Source organism: Entelurus aequoreus, linkage group LG25 (assembly GCF_033978785.1).
Source record: "Entelurus aequoreus isolate RoL-2023_Sb linkage group LG25, RoL_Eaeq_v1.1, whole genome shotgun sequence".
Lineage (NCBI taxonomy): Eukaryota > Metazoa > Chordata > Actinopteri > Syngnathiformes > Syngnathidae > Entelurus > Entelurus aequoreus.
Window position 1 is genome coordinate 27347349 of NC_084755.1, and position 5501 is coordinate 27352849.

At 42.1% G+C, this 5501-nt stretch overlaps 1 protein-coding gene across 1 annotated transcript in view; it reads left to right on the plus strand.

Annotated features, from left to right (window-relative positions):
* The first annotated feature begins 1040 nt into the window (after positions 1-1040).
* LOC133642931 (uncharacterized) overlaps positions 1041-5501 on the plus strand; it is a 111770-nt gene continuing 107309 nt past the window's right edge. Inside the window, exon 1 of the mRNA XM_062037350.1 lies at positions 1041-1060. The gene's annotated coding sequence lies outside the window, so the exon portion shown is untranslated. The remainder of the gene's footprint in view (positions 1061-5501) is intronic.

Consider the following 5501-nt stretch of genomic DNA (forward strand, 5'->3'; position numbering starts at 1 on the left):
AGTGCTACTAAACTGCCAAGAAAAAGAGAAGAAAAAAATGAATAGTTTCGGGTGGATAATAGGAGACATATGTAATAAAGCTCAAATTGATAATATTAAAGTTAGCCCAACAGTACCAATCCCTGCAATACCACCGTGGATGTATGAAAACCCAAATGTAAACATGCAATTACTAAAGAATGGAAATTTAAATAGTTACCAGATAGAACAATGGATTGAGGAAACGTTTTTAGACAACATCATGGTGTACACAGATGCATCAAAACTATAAGTAATAAGGTAGGAGCAGCAGCTGTTATCCCACAAGGAAACATAGTATTAAATAAAAGAATTAGTGATAAGTTATCTGTTTTTACGGGAGAATTGGTAGCAATTTATATGGCAATTCATTGGATAGAGGAAAATAAAGCAAGAAAAGCAGTCGGGTGCTCGGACTCCAGCAGTGCATTGATTAGCATAAAAAACATAGCATCAGAAACAAGACAAGATTTAGTTTATGAAATAATTCAGGCAATCTACAGAATAAATAAAGCGGGAGGTCTGGTAACATTTCTTTGGGTTCCTGCTCATGTAGGAGTTGAAGGGAACGAATTAGCTGATAGGTACGCAAAACAAGCAACCACTAAAACAAGTAAACATGGAGATTAAAGGCCTACTGAAACCCACTACTACCGACCACGCAGTCTGATAGTTTATACATCAATGATGAAATCTTAACATTGCAACACATGCCAGTACGGCCGGGTTAGATTAGTAAAGTGCAATTTTAAATTTCCCGGGAAATATTCTGCTGAAAACGTCTCGGTATGATGACGTTTGCGCGTGACGTCACGGATTGTGCGGACATATTGGGACACCATTGTGGCCAGCTATTAAGTCGTCGGTTTTCATCGCAAAATTCCACAGTATTCTGGACATCTGTGTTGGTGAATCTTTTGCAATTTGTTTAATGAACAATGAAGACAGCAAAGAAGAAAGCTGTAGGTGGGATCGGTGTATTAGCAGCTGGCGGCAGCAACACAACCAGGAGGACTTTGAGTTGGATAGCAGACGCGCTACCGTTGAGTACGCAGCTTTGGCTTCCAAACATTTGATCGCTTGCCCGTACGTGCGTGCCGCTATGTGCATGTCACGTACGTAACTTTGGGGAAATATATGTGCTGTATGAACTTTACGGAGGTGAACGGTACTTTGGGCCGTGGGATTGAGTGTGTTGTGCGGGTGTTTGAGTTGTATTGGTGGGTTATATGGACGGGAGGGGGGAGGTGTTTGTTATGCGGATTAATTTGTGGCATGTTAAATATAAGCCTGGTTGTGTTGTGGCTAATAGAGTATATATATATGTCTTGTGTTTATTTACTGTTTTAGTCATTCCCAGCTGAATATCAGGTCCCACCCGCCTCTCACAGCATCTTCCCTATCTGAATCGCTTCCACTGCCCTCTAATCCTTCACTCTCACTTTCCTCATCCACGAATCTTTCATCATCGCTCAAATTAATGGGGTAATCGTCGCTTTCTATGTCCGGATCGCTCTCGCTGCTGGTGGCCATGATTGTAAACAATGTGCAGATGTGAGGCGCTCCACAACCTGTGACGTCACGCTACTTCCGGTACAGGCAAGGCTTTTTTATCAGCGACCAAAAGTTGCGAACTTTATCGTCGATGTTCTCTACTAAATCCTTTCAGCAAAAATATGGCAATATCGCGAAATGATCAAGTATGACACATAGAATGGACCTGCTATCCCCGTTTAAATAAGAAAATTTCATTTCAGTAGGCCTTTAAGCACAGTAAAGAAGAAGTGAAGAACATAATTAAGATAGAACACATTAAAAAGTGGCAGGATAATTGGAATAAGGAAACAAAAGGTAAAGAGTATTACAAAGTCCATAGGAGAGTAGGTGTAATGAGAGGAGGCAATAGAAATAGGAAGAAAGAAGACATTATTACTAGAATGAGATTAGGACTTACATATCTAAATAGTTCATTAAAATTGATAGGGAAACATACTACAGGACTGTGTGATTCTTGCCAACAGATAGAAAGTGTAGGACATGTTTTAATACACTGTAGGAAATACAATAGAGAAAGGGAAATACTGGAAAGTAAGTTAGCGAAAGAGAATATTAGGTTAGCAGTGGAAGATATATTAGGATTGCACCCAGAACACGTAGGTTATAAAGCAATATACACATATTTGAAAAACACTGGGTTAAAGGCCTACTGAAACCCACTACTACCGACCACGCAGTCTGATAGTTTATACATCAATTATGAAATCTTAACATTGCAACACATGCCAATACAGCCGGGTTAACTTATAAAGTGCAATTTTAAATTCCCCGCGAAACTTCCGGTTGAAAACGTCTATGTATGATGACGTTTGCCCGTGACGTCGATGGTTGAAATGGAAGTATTCGGACACATTGTATCCCAATACAAACAGCTCTGTTTTCATCGCAAAATTCCACAGTATTCTGGACATCTGTGTTGGTGAATCTTTTGCAATTTGTTTAATGAACAATGGAGACTGCAAAGAAGAAAGCTGTAGGTGGGATCGGTGTATTAGCGGCTGGCTGCAGCAACACAACCAGGAGGACTTTGAGCTGGATAGCAGACGCGCTATCCGACGCTAGCCGCCGACCGCATCGATGATCGGGTGAAGTCCTTCGTCGCACCTTCGATCGCTGTAACGCAGGTGAGCATGGGTGTTGACGAGCAGATGAGGGCTGGCTGGCGTAGGTGGAGAGCTAGTGTTTTTATCATAGCTCTGACGAGGTCCCGTAGCTAAGTTAGCTTCAATGGCGTCGTTAGCAACAGCATTGCTAGGCTTCGACAAGCGGCAAAGCATTTACCATGTAGTTGAGTTGAGTTGAGTTTGAGTTTATTTCGAACATGCAAGCATACAACATGATACATCACAATTTCCAGTTTCTCTTTTCAACATGTTCGAAAAGGAGTAGGAAGAAGCAGAGCTTATTTAATCACAATTACAGTTCCAGTTATTGGTTCGGTGTCTCCTGATAGTAGTATTGTTGATCTTCTGTCTATCATTCCAGTCAGGGGCTTATTTCTTTTGTTTCTATCTGCATTTAAGCATGATGCTATCACGTTATCTCTGTAGCTAAAGTGCTTCACCAATGTATTGTCATGGAGATAAAAGTCACTGTGAATGTCCATTTCGCGTTCTCGACTCTCATTTTCAAGAGTATGTAGTATCCGAGGTGGTTTAAAATACAAATCCGTGATCCACAATAGAAAAAGGAGAAAGTGTGGAATCCAATGAGCCCTTGTACCTAAGTTACGGTCAGAGCGAAAAAAGATACGTCCTGCACTGCACTCTAGTCCTTCACTCTCACGTTCCTCATCCACGAATCTTTCATCCTCGCTCAAATTAATGGGGTAATCGTTGCTTTCTCGGTCCGAATCGCTCTTGCTGCTGGTGTAAACAATGGAGAAATGTGAGGAGCCCTTCAACCTGCGACGTCACGCTACTTCCGATACAGGCAAGGCTTTTTTAATCAGCGACCAAAAGTTGCGACCTTTATCGTCGTTGTTCTCTACTAAATCCTTTCAGCAAAAATATGGCAATATCGCGAAATGATCAAGTATGACACATAGAATGGATCTGCTATCCCCGTTTAAATAAAAAAAATTAATTTCAGTAGGCCTTTAAAGTGTGTCATACTTGATCATTTCGCGATATTGCCATATTTTTGCTGAAAGGATTTAGTAGAGAACAACAACGATAAAGATCGCAACTTTTGGTATCTGATTAAAAAAAGCCTTGCCCCTACCGGAAGTAGTGTGACGTAGTCAATTGAACAGCTCCTCACATTTTCCTATTGTTTACAATGCAGCTAGAGCGATTCGGACCGAGAAAGCGACGATTACCCCATTAATTTGAGCGAGGATGAAAGATTTGTGGATGAGGAACATTAGAGTGAATGACGATGAGGTGGCGACTTGTCCAGGGTGTACCCCGCCTTCCGCCCGATTGTAGCTGAGATAGGCTCCAGCGCCCCCGCGACCCCGAAGGGAATAAGCGGTAGAAAATGGATGGATGGATGGATGGATGGGACTAGAATGCAGTGCAAGACATATCTTTTTTCGCTCTGACCGTAACTTAGGTACAAGCTGGCTCATTGGATTCCACACTCTCTCCTTTTTCTATTGTGGATCACGGATTTGTATTTTAAACCACCTCGGATACTATATCCTCTTGAAAATGAGAGTCGAGAACGCGAAATGGACATTCACAGTGACTTTTTTCTCAACGACAATACATCGACGAAACACTTCAGCTACGGAGCTAACGTGATAGCATCGTGCTTAACTGCATATAGAAACAAAATAAATAAATCCCTGACTGGAAGGATAGACAGAAGATCAACAATACTATTAAACCAGGGACATGTAAATACACGGTTAATGCTTTCCAGCCTGGCGAAGGTTAACAATGTTGTTGCTAACGACGCCATTGAAGCTAACTTAGTAACCGTACCTCACAGAGCTATGCTAAAAACATTAGCTATCCACCTACGCCAGCCAGCCCTCATCTGCTCATCAACACCCGTGCTCACCTGCGTTCCAGCGATCGACGGTGCGACGAAGGACTTCACCCGATCACAGATGCGGTCAGCGAGACGAAGGAAGTTAAGGTGAGTTCGGCGGCTAACGCGTCTGCTATCCATCTCTGTCTTCCTGGTTGTGTTGCTACAGCCAGCCGCTAATACACCGATCCCACCTACAACTTTCTTCTTTGCAGTCTCCATTGTGCATTAAACAAATTGCAAAAGATTCACCAACACAGATGTCCAGAATACTGTGGAATTATTAGATGAAAACAGAGCTATTTTGTATTGGATTCAATGGGGTACCGATACTTCTGTTTCACTGGCTACGTCACGCGCATACGTCATCATCCAAAGGCGTTTTCAACCGGAAGTTTAGCTGGAAATTTAAAATTGCACTTTATAAGTTAACCCGGGCGTATTGGCATGTGTTGCAATGTTAAGATTTCATCATTGATATATAAACTATCAGACTGCGTGGTCGGTAGTAGTGGGTTTCAGTAGGCCTTTAAATAAAATAATATAGAGTAGGGATCCACCTTGGTTCACACTCCATTACAGTAGGTGGCGGTAATGCACACCACAAGGTTGCTTGCCAACCGCCATAAAAAAAACAAAAGAAGAAGAAGAAGAAGAAGACACAGGGTTTTGCTCTATGAGTTCGACGCATGCGCCGATGCATCGGTGTTGCCGGACCCATCACTAGTGACACAGTATCGACACAGTATCAATACAGTTTTGCAATGTGTCGAAACGCTTCATGACGCCTCATCAACCCATCACTAGTGTGAATGTTTTGGAGCATTCACACAATTCATATTTTCAGCTCTTCAGACGAAAAAAATCAAGTAGCTTGAAGACTACGCCCTGTTTGAGAAACAGCGTTTCCAATTGGTTAAAAAAAAGACAATAGCCCCACACCGTCC